Raw genomic sequence first — 13,850 nt, forward strand, 5'->3', positions numbered from 1 at the left:
GGGTTTTTAGTAGGAAGTGGTGTTGGATTTTGTCGAAAGCTTTTTCTGCATCTATTGATACTATCATGTGATTCTTGTTTTTCAGTTTTTGGATGTGGTGTATCATACTTACGGATTTCCGAATGTTGAACCATCCCTGCATTCCAGGGATGAATCCTACTTGATCTGGATGAATGATCTGTCTGATGTGTTTTTGAATTCTGTTGGCTAGGATTTTGTTGAGAATCTTAGCATCAATGTTCATCAAAGAGATAGGTCTGTAGTTTTCCTTCTCTGTTTGTTCTCTGTCTGGTTTTGAGATTAAGGTAATGTTGGCTTCACAGAATGAGTTTGGAAGGGTTGCCTCTTTTTCTGTTGCTTTGAAGAGTTTGTAGAGGATTGGGGTCAGTTCTGTTCGGAATGTTTTGTAGAATTCTGTAGTGAAGCCGTCTGGGCCTGGGCTTTTCTTTGTTGGGAGGTCTTTAATCACTGATTCAATCTCTACTTCAGTTATGGGTTTGTTCAGGTCGTTTGTTGCCTCTGGGCTAAGTTTTGGCAGGTGGTAGAAGTCTAAGAACTTTTCCATTTCTTGGTGATCTTCTGATTTGTTGGAGTACAGTGCTTTGTAGTAATTTCTAATTATGTTCTTAATGGTTGCGGTGTCTGTTGTTATGTTGCCTTTTTCATCTTTGATGCTGTTAATTCTTGCCTTCTCTTGTTTTTTCTTTGTCAGTCGGGCCAGTGGGGTGTCTATCTTGTTTATCTTCTCAAAAAACCAGCTTTTTGATTCATTGATTTTGTGTATGGTTTTTTTTTATTTCTATCTGGTTGATTTCCTCCCTTGTTTTGATGATTTCTTGTTTCCTATTGTGTGTGGGGCTCTTCTGCTGTTGTTTTTCCAATTCCTGGAGGTGTGTGTTTAGTTCCTGTATTTGGCGCCTCTCTTGGGCCTTGACATGAGCTCCAATTGCGATGAGTTTACCCCGTAGCACTGCTTTGGCAGTGTCCCACAAATTTTGGAATGTTGTGTCAGAGTTTTCATTGGTTTCCATAAATTTTTTGATCTCATCTTTAATTTCTTCTCTGATCCATTGTTCGTTTAATAGCATATTGTTCAGCCTCCAAGAGTTTCTGTATTTCCTGGGGCATTTTGAATTGCTGATTTCCAGTTTCATTCCGTGGTGGTCTGAGAGGGTACATGGTATGATTCCTATCTTTTTGAAGTTATTTAGGTTTGCTTTGTGTCCTATCATGTGGTCGATCCTGGAGAAGGTGCCATGCACTGCTGAAAAAAATGTATAATCTGTGGCCTTAGGGTAAAAAATTCTATAAATATCTATCATGCCCAGTTGTTCTATTGTTTGTATGAGCTCTGTTGTTTCTTTGTTGAGTTTTTGTTTTGTTGATCTGTCTATTGTTGTTAGTGGGGTGTTAAGATCACCCACTATTATTGTGTGCATATCTATGTCTCCCCTTAAGCCCGTGAGTAATTGCTTCACGTAGCTAGGTGCATTTGAATTTGGTGCATATATGTTCACAATGGTAATTACTTCCTGATGGATCAGTCCCTTCACCAATATATAATGTCCTTCCCTGTCCTTTTTGATGTGTGTCAGATTGAAGTCCACATCATCTGAAATTAAGACAGCTACCCCAGCTTTTTTTTTCTCGTCCATTGGCATGAAATATCTGTTTCCAACCTTTCACTTTCAGCTTCTTCGAATCTCTTCTGGTTAGATGTGTCTCTTGTAGGCAACAGATAGTTGGGTGCTGTTTGATAATCCATTCTGTTAATCTATGCCTTTTGATTGGTGAGTTCAGGCCATTTGTGTTAAGAGTTAAAATTGAGAGGTTGTGATTTTGCCCTGCCATACTTGTTTTTGTGGGTGTTGATATCTGTGTAATTGCCCTTCCTTGTGTGGACTTTAGTGGGGAGACCTTCCTGTTTGCCATCTTTGCTTATGATTCACCTCCTTTTTTTCTGGATTTAGTGCATTTCTTTTTTTCTTTTTTTTTTCTTTTTATTGTATTGTTGTTAACAATCTTTACATAGTTAATTACAGTTAAAGGAAAAAGAAGGAAAAAAAAAAAAGGTTTAGGGGGATAGGAAAGTGGGTAATGCTATTATGTCCATATTGTTTCCATCACGTATCTGAGGTAAAGGGGGATATTGAGGGAGAAGCCCCACCAGGTTTCCCGCCCACCCTAGGTCCCGAATGTGGGGCATGCTCTGACTTGCTGCCAGTTTCGCTCGATGAGGTCGTCCACCAATTGATATGGTCCATCATAAAGTCTCCGTTTGCCCCATAATTTGCTGCCAACATATACCTGAGATAAATGATTGTCCTGTTCTGTCTTCTGTCTTTTCTTGGTTAGAGTTCTGAGTCCAGCAGTTCGATTGGGGAGATCTCCAAAGATACTTTGAGGTATTCCCAGACCAGATTCTTGTATGTTCTAGCAAGCACAGGGCCCGGCACAGTCCATCACCCCGATCAGCTGGTGGTTGCAATTGCTGGGTTGGTTCTGTTTTCAGTCCCGAGTTGCACTGGAACCAATGGGTGTTGCAGTCCAGTCTGGTTCGGCCCTTACATCAACCAGTGGGAGCTGCAGCCTAGTAGGGGCGACCCACAATAACCCCCACCAAGCCCGCCCCCTACCCTGGTTTGCCAGTATGTGTAGCAGAAGACCAATCTGTCCCCCATCCCATTTGGCTCTGGTACTTGTCAATGGGTATTAAAGCTTAGTTCTATCTAACCAACTCAACCATCCAGCCCTCACAGATGTTGTTGAGTGCCTCTCTGTCTAGCCATCCCAGCCCCCGTCCTAGTTTTCATGCCCTCCCACGGGAATAGTGACCCTAGAAGGGGGAACCCACTTTTCCCTCCCAGGTCTCTCTGTCCCGGTTTATGCACTCTTTAGGTGGTCCTGAGATTTGACTCGACAGAATTAGTCCCCAGTGCCAGCTTCTGCCAGCTGATGCTGCAGCCCTGATCTAGTCCACATGCAGCGCACAGGTGTTATAGCCTTGCTTGGTCGGGTCTGTCTCTATCCCAGCCAAAACTCTCCAGTGGGAGTAGCTGACTGGTGAGGGGACCAGCCCCTTAATCCCCCCGCCAGCTCTGCCCCTTCCTTCCTGGATCTCACGTGTGCTGGATGGGTGCTGCATTCACATCCAGTACAGGCAGCCACGCCCTGGCATTCCATAATGTGTACTGGTTGTGTCGCAACCAAACCCGGCCCATCCCACACTCTGTTCTGGCGATCGGATTTGCCAGTGGTTGACATGAACTGATTCAGCCTGGTCTGCTCCTGACCCATGCCGAATGTATGCCAGTGGGAAACTTTCCATGGCCTATTCTGGGCTGTTTCCTATCATGCTTCTTGCACTTACCTGCAGGGACTGTGTCCTGCCAGAGGAGTTGCCCAGGCTCCTCCATCAGAACCCCTCCCAATGCCAGATTTTGCGCTTGCCAGGGGGTTCTTGAGCCAACCCTACTCAGTTCACCTCCTGTCCTAGCAGGAACAGTGGTTTTTCCTGGCTGGCTTTCACCCCATTCTGGTTCTTGGTGTTGGATGTTTTAGCCCAGCCATGGCTCGTCCATACCCACATACAGCTCACACATGGCTCAGAAGAGGAGTGAGACCCATCCTAGTCAGTCCCACATCTACCCTGGTTCTCCATAACACCAGATGGTGTTGGGATCTGAACCGGTCTGGTGCATCCAATCCCAGCCCACACTAGTGCCTAGGGTGACTACAACTGTTTCCTAGATAGAACGCAGCCCCCATTCCAGCACATACACTCCTTGGTGGGAGCCTCATCCCAGTTGTGGTGTCCCCTTACCTCCCCGATTGGGCCTGTTCCTAGCCATAAATCACACACCTGCCCGTGGTTGTTCTGAGGAGCATTAGCTGCAAGCCTCAAGTTCATTTGGGATTCCCTCATTGCCAGCATTCTGTTTCCTCCATTTTGATTGAAGGGATCCCCAAAGAGACTTTGAGGTGTTCAGAGATCAGGTTACTAGCAAGCACAGTGCTTCATGCCCCAAGCACTATGGGTTCAGGAGGGAGCCTCCCAGGCAGCAGGTCAATGAACCAAAAGTCAAAAACTCTCTGGCCTGCCGGAAGTTCAAGTCCTTGGGCCCCAGTCCCACCCTTCCTGGCTCCTCCCCCCAGCTCAAGCCACATGGCGAGCAGTAGGGGAGGCCCAGACCCGCTACACAGACCCCCGGGACTCACCCAGAAAAAGGGTAGCCATCGAGGTTCCGGCAAATCTGGGAGCAGCTCCCCACGTGTACGTGGTAGCTACTGTGTGTTCCCAGGCTTGAGGCGAGGCCATCCCAAGGCCCCCCGGCAGGCAGCGAGGTAGCTGCCTGCCGGGATTTAGTGCATTTCTAAGGAGATTTTGTAGAGCTGGTTTTGTGCTGGCATATTCTACTAATTTCTCTTTGCTGTGAAAGTATTTTATTTCATTCTCAAATATGAATGAGATCTTTGCTGGGTACAGTATTCTTGGTTGACAGTTGTTCTGATTCAGGATTTGGAAGATCTTTGTCCATTCTCTTCTTGCTTGTAAAGTCTCTTCAGAGAAGTCAGCAGTGATCCTGATTGGTTTTCCCCGGTATGTGATCTTTTCTCTGCTTTGTACTTGTCTTAGGATTCTTTCTTTGTCTTCGTTGGAGTGGAACTTGAGCACCATATGTCTGGGTGAAGATCGCTTTGGGTCATATCTGCTGGGAGTCCTCTGACCGTCCTGGATTTGGGCTGGGTTCATGTTCCAAGTGTTTTGAAAGTTTTCCTGTATAATTTCGTCGAGCACCATTTGCATTCCTGACTCTTTTTCCGCTCCTTCAGGAAGGCCAATAATCCTAATATTTGATTTTCTGAGGTTGTCTTTCATTTCTTGTATGGTCTTATTGGCTTTGTTCAGACTTGTCTCCAGCTGTTTCATGAACTGGGTATGTTCGTTTTGTGTGTCTTCCGTTTCAGAGATCCTCTCTTCTGCTGTATTTGTTCTGTTGGTTAGGCTCTCAATTTTGTGCTCTAAGTCAAGGATTTTACTTTTCATTTGTTGTATTTCTGAGGCTATGTGGTTCTTGAATTCCTTGAAGTCCTCCCAATTCTTCTCATTGTCTCTGACATATTTTAACATTATTTTTTTGAATTCCTTGTCTGGTAGATCTTCTATGTCTTCATCTCGCATCTCCGAAATAGACATTGGCTTTTGATCCTTTATTGGTAGGGTGTTGGCACTCTCATCTGGATCATTACCTTTTCTGGTATTTCTTCCCATTGTGTTAGTGTTTCTTTTGTGAGAGACCTAGGCACCAGTGTGCTGAGGGGTCTCCAAGCACTATCCTGTAGAGATCGGAGTCTGCAGGCGTGGAGTAGCAGGGTGTGGGAATTTTCAAGGCACTTTTGGTGCGTCTCCAGAACACTGGACCTCAGGGCGCCACTTCCAGGGCCCAGCGGATTCCAAGCGCACTCTCAGCTCGTCCCCTACAGGTATGCTACCACAGGGCATGGGGGAGTGAAGGCACTCTCTGTGCGCGCCCCCTGTGCACGGGATCACAGGGCTCGGAGGATTCTAGGTGCTTTCTCGGTGTGTCCCCAGTGCCAGGGACTGCAGGGCGTGGAGGTTCCAGGTGCTCTCTGGGAACGCCTCCTGCATGCGGCTCCGCAGTGCTCTCCTGGTGCGTCTCCCAAGCACGGGACTATAGGGCGTGGGGTGTTCCAGGTGCTGTCTGGAAGCGCCTCCTGCGCAGGCCTGCCCACCCCAGCGCTTGCAGGGGACCGACCGCCCCAGCGCTAGCACGGGACTGCCCAGCCCAGAGGCGTGCTTGGGTTCCTGTGGGATAGCACCACCCAGCTGAGTGCCAGACCGCAAAGGCACGGGGGAGTATTCAGTGTGCCTTTTGCCTTTCTCCTCAGCGCACAGGACCACTGTGCCTCACCTCCCAGACACAGTTTTGGCAGTTTCAAGGCACTTGCCCGGTGTCCCTAGATGCTGGAGTCTGGGGGGGGAGGGGCGGGGAGATGAGCACCAAGGGTGTTCAGGCTCTGTGCATGCCCCTGGGGGGCCAACTCCCGGAGCCTCCAACCCACCACTGTCCCCACCCAACTCACTCAAACCTCAGGTTCTTGCAGTCTGCCTCTTCCTCTGGTGGGAACCCTCGCCGCGGCTGCGTCTCCCGGCTACTGCGTCTGTTGCAGGTCCCGGCGGGTGCAGGCGGATGGAACCTGGAGGCTGTGGCTGGTGCAGGTCCCGGCGGGGCTTGGCGACCAGGGTGGGTGGATGCTGGCGGGTCCCGATGACTCCAGGTCCTGATGTCCGCAGCGGGCGCAGGTCCTGGCGGGTCCTGGCGACCAGGGTGAGCAGGTGCCAGCGGGTCCCGATCACCGCTGGTCCTCACGGCCACAGCGTCTGCGGGTCGGTCTGCGGGTTGACTGCAGCTTTCAGTGTCTGCACTCAAAGGTGACTCAGCAGGTCAGGAGCGGAAAGTCGTCTTCCCTGCCCTTTGTTTTGTTTTTCCCTGGTTGCTCTTCCAAGTTGTGTGGATTTTTTGGCTCCACACTGTCCAGGGAACTTCACGTTCTTCTCCCTGTAGTTCTATGCTGCTCCACTTATGCTTTTGTCGCGTTCTAGCCCTCTCTGTGAGCTCCCTCACAGTCTTCCTCCTATGTCGGCCATCTTGCGAGTCTCTCAAGAAATACCCCTACCCTTAATTTCTAAAGCCTAACCTGGGCTAAAATCAAAATTCTGAAGTCTGTTGCGGTGGGAGTAAAGTTATTTTCTGATACAGTTTCTAGGGGAACATGAAGGGAACTTAGACTGCATAGAAATGCGAGGTCAAGAAACCACCAGGTAAGAGGAGAAATATTTGGGAGATAAACGGAAGAGTTATCTGGCAGGGGTTCTAGGAGGAGTTTGGGAAAGTCAGGGTGAAATTAGGATGTATTCTCTAATTTATGTGAAAGGAAGCAAGGATCCAAGTACTTGACATGAGAGTAATACAGCTTGTGAACATTTTTGGAAAATTGCTGACCACTGCTACTACTAATGACCCCATTCTAGGCCATTGTGTTTCCAGCCATCCTTCTTTACTGTCATGGCCAAAGCTCAATATATCAGGACAGCACTTGGCTGGACATTAGCTAGTTACCTTTTGATGTGATAGCTACACAATCCTCAGAAATACTCCAGTATTACTATGCATTTGATGTTCCCATTGGTAAAAGATGATTTTTTTTTCATCTACTGATAAAATTTGCAACAAAAAATGTTGAGTGATAACAGCTTCAGATCTTTACTTGTAATTTTTTAAACAAATGTAACAATCCACGAAGTGACAAAGTTAATTATGGTTTATCATTCATTCACTTTAGATTTACATTTTGCTATGTTAACCCTTCCTTTTATTAGAAACTGTAGACACTATTATATTTGTCTACACACACGAATATAACAACATCTAAGATTTAAGGTCTCTTGAAATGCAAGATTATGATTTAATATTGACTTTGTAATATAATATAGATAAAATAAATTTATAAATTATTCTTAAAAAGGTTGCAATATATGTATGATGGGATTTTCTACAAAGTATTCAGTGTTAGGCTGATTACTATGCTTTAATATCTATCAGAAAAAATAGATGCTATGAGAAATGCTTTCATGCAGGGCTAGTTAATTAGTTTATATGGATAGGATACACTGGTGAAGGCTCTAAAGAGGAAATGATTTTTGGAAAATTACTTTGGTGTGTGGAGCCTAGAACAGTTAAAACAATTAAGTTGTCTATAAAAATTATGTTAAAGAGAAACCATGTTTAGAGAAGAGATACAATGTGGTGAAGAACAAAGGAAGTGGTAGCAGAGTCACAGTCAGAAGCCAATTGACCGACACAACCAATGACTGCGTTTGACTGAAGGTTGATAAAACCTTCAGAGCTGCATCACTTGCAGGCCCTGGCCCTCTCATGTTTCTCATCTTGGAGTTCCATGAGATTTTGATTCCTGTATTGTTCTATGTTGAAATTATCCTGCCCTCTTCTAATTTTTTTGTTCAATATGAGTAAATAACTGTTACTAACAATGAAAAGAAACAACACAGAGCACATGAGAAGTCAAGGAAACAGTGAAGAAAGCAAATCCTGAGTTATTGCCCTTGTTCTAGATTCAGATGCAGAATTCTCTTCTCGGCCAAAGATTGCTCTGGTTATTTATGCACCGACAAAAACAAAATTAATGAATATCAAGGGAAAATAAACTCACTGTATGAAATTATAAACCTACTAACATTGGCAAGAACTAACTTTCATTCGCATGAATACATGTAAAGTCATAGAAATTCAGTAGAAATGTGTTCCATTTATTGATACTCTATGTGGAAACCACATCTCAAAGCTTTTGTTTTGATTTTGAATTTTTCACAAAGTTGTTGGATTGGAACATCTTGAAGTTGGTTGGAGATTTCATCAGGAAGCATTTTATTATTTAGGATTCACCACATTTGATTTTGTTTCTGTATACTGGATTCATAAAATCATAGCTCAAATTTCAAAATTGTGTAATCAGACTATAAAACACACAGACTGGTGTAAGGTGCTGTGATGTTGCTTTTTATGACAAAGAAAAACCAAAGGAACAAAAATTATTTGTAGACTTTTCAACCATGTAGATATAAGTTCAGTTGTGATTTTAAGGCAAATTTTTTGGGCCGGGGTAAGCTGTCCCCTGATACTGACTCAATGGAAACATTCCTAGGAAGGACACTGAGTGGCAACTTCAACGGGTCTTTAGGTCAAAGGCTGAAGATGCCTTCTTGAGACTTCATGGATCGAGGGGCTACATTGTGGCATAGTGAGTTTGCTGCTGCCTGTGACAGCAACATCCCCAAACATCCTGGCTGCTCTACTGTTGATTTATCTTCCTGCTGATATGCCTGGGAAAGCAATGGAAGATGGCCCAAGTGCTTGGACCTCTGCCAACTATGTAGGAGATCCTGATTAAGTTCCAGGCTGCTGGTTTTGTTATGGCCCTTTGGGAAGTTTATTATTGGATAGAAGATCTCTCTCTCTCTCTCTGTCTCTCTCTCGTCACTGTGTGTTCAAATTAATAAAAGCAATTCTTTAACAGAGAATTTCTGGTTGAGTATAGCTTTGTTTGGGATGATTTTGCCAGTTCTGTGGACTTTGATCTGGGACATGTTAGAGGCAGTTGTGCAGTTGATGCACTTCCATACATCTTTGTAGGAATCCAGAACAACCAAGACAGCCAAAGAAAACTGACAAAGAAAAAAAATCATAGTCATTAGGATGACTAAGGTCTCAGAGTTCTCAGAAATCTAAAAATATGCAACTAAAACTTTTCACAAAAATAGAGCTCTGTATTTGTCAGCTTTTCATCATAGAACTTCTCTCCCTTTCTTGTCTTTCCTTCTCTCTGTTACTCTAGCTTTCAAACAGATAAATAAATCATCTTAGAAAAAGAAAGAAAAAGAAATATCTCGGTCAGTCTAATTTTATAATAGACATAGATTTATTTTGGTTTGCAGTTTTGAAGGTTCATACCAGAAAACTGGTGAGCCCCACGGGTCCTGCCTCTGGTGGTGGTGTTCTGGCTGGCCGAGTCCTGCCCTGACCCACATGCAGGAAGCACGGCTGTCTGCTTCGTTATGAAGCCCTGGGGATGTAGTCAGGGCTTCCACACTCTCTGCCTAATTGACGTGAAGCACTTCCCAAAGACCTTACTTTTAACCATCCTAACTGTACTAAGTCTTCATCCGCCTAGTATAATCAGTATCATGGCTTTGGGGTTTAAACTTCTGCATGAGTTAGGAGACAATATTCAAACCAGAGCATGCTCCAACCCAAGGAACAAAGAAACTGTTAGAAATGATAGCCAGGATACTGGAAGAAATTTAGAAATTGATGAGAGGGGACAAGACGCAGCACATCTTGTAAACAGTGATAAAAACAACTATATAGGGATATATATGTATTTTTTTACCATCTCCCTTTCAAGCCCCAAAAGGTGACACTAGGAAAGCTTCACTGACCAACTTCATTCCACAAACATAAATATTAAATATTATAAAACACATTTGATTTAAGCATGAAGTAAAATGATAAGTCTGCAAATGAAGCCCATATACAAATTTTGCAGGAAAACTTAACTAAATACCATGCTTGCTTACAGAAAATTAAAAAAAAAAAGAACCAGAAAAACATTGTTCCAATACAGAGTAAAAGCCAATCTGACATTTAAAATGTTTTAAATGTGAATTAAACTAGGGAAATGCTAGGAACTATGAAAATCAGCATTGACAAAATGAGAAAATATCAGTTATCTTCCTTTTCCTGCTTCCCTAAGAATTCAATCTAAAAGTCTCTGAGAAAGACAGCTCTTGAGTGAGGTTACTGGATAGACTCAGAGCAGAGTATTCAAAGTTCTGGTGGAGTGAGTCTTGCAGACATAAACTTTCGTTCAGGTTGTTTGAACCTAATGATACTGAGGAAGATGTCTGGGTAGAGTGTGGTAACAGTGGAAGTGGGTGAGTATGGGCTGCCAGAGCCTGAGTGGATTGAAAAGTGTGTCATATGGTTCAGTGTCAATTGTCAGAATTTAAAATAGTGTGAAGAGGTCAGCTGATGTCAGGGAGAGCAGTGTCAGCCTGGCGAGGTGTATTGGCACTCAAACAGCATGAGTAGCGACTTGGGAAAGCTCTCTGAGCCTGCAGATTGTGAAGAGGGAACATGTACAAGGGGACATTAATGCTAGCATTGTGGAATAGGAATTATGGAATTATGCAACCCAAGTGAGGTAAGGTTGTGGCACTGGAAATCTGGTTATTGTACAGAAGGGGTTGGCCAAATAAACAAATACACCAAAGATATCTGCAGCCAAATTTCTCATTGTCATGGAAAGAGCATATCAATAAAGAAAGGTTAAAAGGAAATTCTACAATAAATTCTGTGTGTGTGTGTATACAAGCCTTCTGAGGTTTTGGTCATGGAAAAGATCTAGAATAGTGACACTTTAATAGCAATAAGCACAATTAGCACTTCTATTCTGGTGTTTAAACGACCTTTCCCACCAGAAACAGCTTTCATCCTCTGTGGAAGGAAGGCTCTAAGTGAGCCTAAAATATTTGGCTGTGACTGGAATAGTGAGAATTCAAAAAATTCCCATCATTTTTGGACATAATGGGGATTCTTTGAATTGTTCTTATTTCAAAGACACAAAGATAACCCAGAATAAAACTTGAAGGGATATGATGCTCACTAACCACATTTCTTTGTTTTTTAAGAAAGTACTTTATTTTTATTGAAAAGTTAGATTTATAGAGAGGAGAGACAGAGAGAAAGATCTTGTGTCCACTGATTCACTCCCCAAGTGGCTTCAATGGCTAGAGCTGAGCTGATCCAAAGCCAGGAGCCAGAAGCTTATTCCGGGTCTCCCATGTGGGTGCAGGGTCCCAAGGCTTTGGGCCTTCCTTGACTGCTTTCCCAGGATAAATATCCACATCACCTGTTTTTGGATCATTCATCTTTTTCAATTTTATTAGTCAGTAGGAATTCATTCTTGTGCTTCTAAAACATCAAGATCCTGTTTAATTCTTATAAATATACAATAATGCATTTTAATTTTTATTAATTCAGTAATGGAGTGGCTAAGGACAAAAATCACTATGGAAGAAACTGCAGTTTTTATTTTTGTTTTATAATAACCAAAGAAATTCATGTAAAGGCAAAACTTATATTAGTGTCAAATAAACCAAATATGTGCAATGTAGATATTAAAGTCTTACTTCTTATGGAAGATTCAGTGTATTGGATATAAATTTTGTCAACCTGATAGAAATACGCTGTCTCCCTTCAATTCTACTGAGCATTTTTTTTTTTGAGGTATCTTAGGAGGTTTATTCCAATGGGGCAGGAACAGGGTAGAGGTGGTGAAGATCAGGAAAGAAGGGGAGATAGGAGAGAGAGGAAAGAGAGAGGGAGAGACCAGAGAGACCAGAAAGGGAGGGATAAGAGAGACCAGAGAGCGGGCCACACCTGGGGGGGCCTTTTGTCTGCCAGGTTCTACTGAGCATTTTTAAGCCAAAGGGTTTTGGTGAGAAATGGCTTTGACAATTTCTTCCTCGAGGGAAGGTTTGGAATGACTGATGGTGCTTGAAACATCTAAACTTGGCCACTCAACCCCTCGGCTTTATGACTTGGACTTCCAAGATGGATGTTTTAATTTTTTTTTGTAGTAATAATCTGGTTTAATTTTTCTGTAGTTATTCTTTACTATTATATGTGCATAAATTAGCTGGTATATTATGATTTTAAGGTCTGCTTCCCATACTTGGTCTAAGACATAGAAGATATTGAATATGCATAGGAAAATTTTTGCATGCCACTGGTTTGTGGCTCTCGAGGACCAACATTTGTATACACGCCTATAAAAACGCCCAAGCAACTTGAGTTTTGCAGCAGCCTCTCACGCATCGCAGGCACAGTTCTGGTGTTCATGTGGGTAAGCCACCTCAGTTCCCGCAGCAGGACGCAGCCACCTGACATCTCTTCCAGGGAGCGTCCTCTCCCCCTTGCTGGATCCTTTGGCAAGAAGCAGACGGGCCCATGGGTGCAGTGGCTCTTGTGCTGTGAGCAGGAAGCATTCAGGGCCTGGGCGGGGGCATGGGATCTTTGCTGATGGGGAATGACTCTGGAGGGCTCAGCATCCCTGTGCTCCACGCCACAGGAGTTCCCTCCTGGGTACCAGGTGACAACGTAAGGAAGCCTCTGAATTTTAGTAATACAGTAACACCTGTTTAGATAGCCTGTTTGTTCTAGAACTACAAAATTCAATTCAAGAAAATAGGTTCCATGAAAGATTTCTAACTTTTATAAAACTAAAATCGAGTTTTCCCCTGATCAATTGCATTTAAGGCAAAATCCTCCCAAGGCTTCTAAAATAATATCAAAAGGAGTATCTGATTATACAAGAGCAATTTAAAAATTAAATATTTATTTGAAGAACAAGTTTTCATTTGAGCTGCAATGTTAGCAATGCCAGTTTTTAACACAGATCACAAAATGCATGCACAGCAAAAGGACTGGTGCAAGGGGCAAAATAATGCTAAGAATTAGGCTAAATAAGCTGCTGATTTTAACAAAAGGCTTTTGATCACTATACAAAATATAAAATGTATTACGCTACTCTCCACAACAGTCTTTATTGTTGATTATATTTAAAAATTATTTGCATAATTACATATTGAATCACAAACAAGTATTACACAGGAACCCCCTTTTGGAAGGCAATTCCTCGTTGCACTATAGAACATCTAATTACATTGTAATAAGTATCCTTCTTCAGCTACGGATAAAGAAAATAATGATACTACTGTAAATACCAGGAAGGCTACAAAAAAAAAATAAAATAAAATTTCTTTTTCATCTTCCAAGTGGTTTCCATGCAGAGTGAAGCAGTTGACTTGCTGAAGAATGTCCTGGGCCAAAGAGATGCTCTTGGGTGATCAGACTCAAAGCAGTCATGCAACCCTCCTATAGCCTGGAAGCCATCATGTCACTCTTACCAATTCCTTCTCTCCAGAATGCCACTCAAGACACTTAAAAAATGATGAGACTTCTATGATAAATACACATAAAATGAAGACACAAACTGCTCTCAGACACTACTTACTGGTAGTGTCTGTGCTACCTGAAAGCACCTATAAAAAGAGCCTATGCGGCAAGAGATAAGTGTCTAAAGATTCAAAATGAATCAACAGTATTGGATAACAATATAATTCTCAACTCAGAAGCTGCCTCAAGATTAGGTGCATCTTTAGATAATGTAACAGGAAAAAGGCCATG

This window comes from Ochotona princeps, chromosome 4 (genome assembly GCF_030435755.1).
Source record: "Ochotona princeps isolate mOchPri1 chromosome 4, mOchPri1.hap1, whole genome shotgun sequence".
NCBI classification, from domain to species: Eukaryota; Metazoa; Chordata; class Mammalia; order Lagomorpha; family Ochotonidae; genus Ochotona; species Ochotona princeps.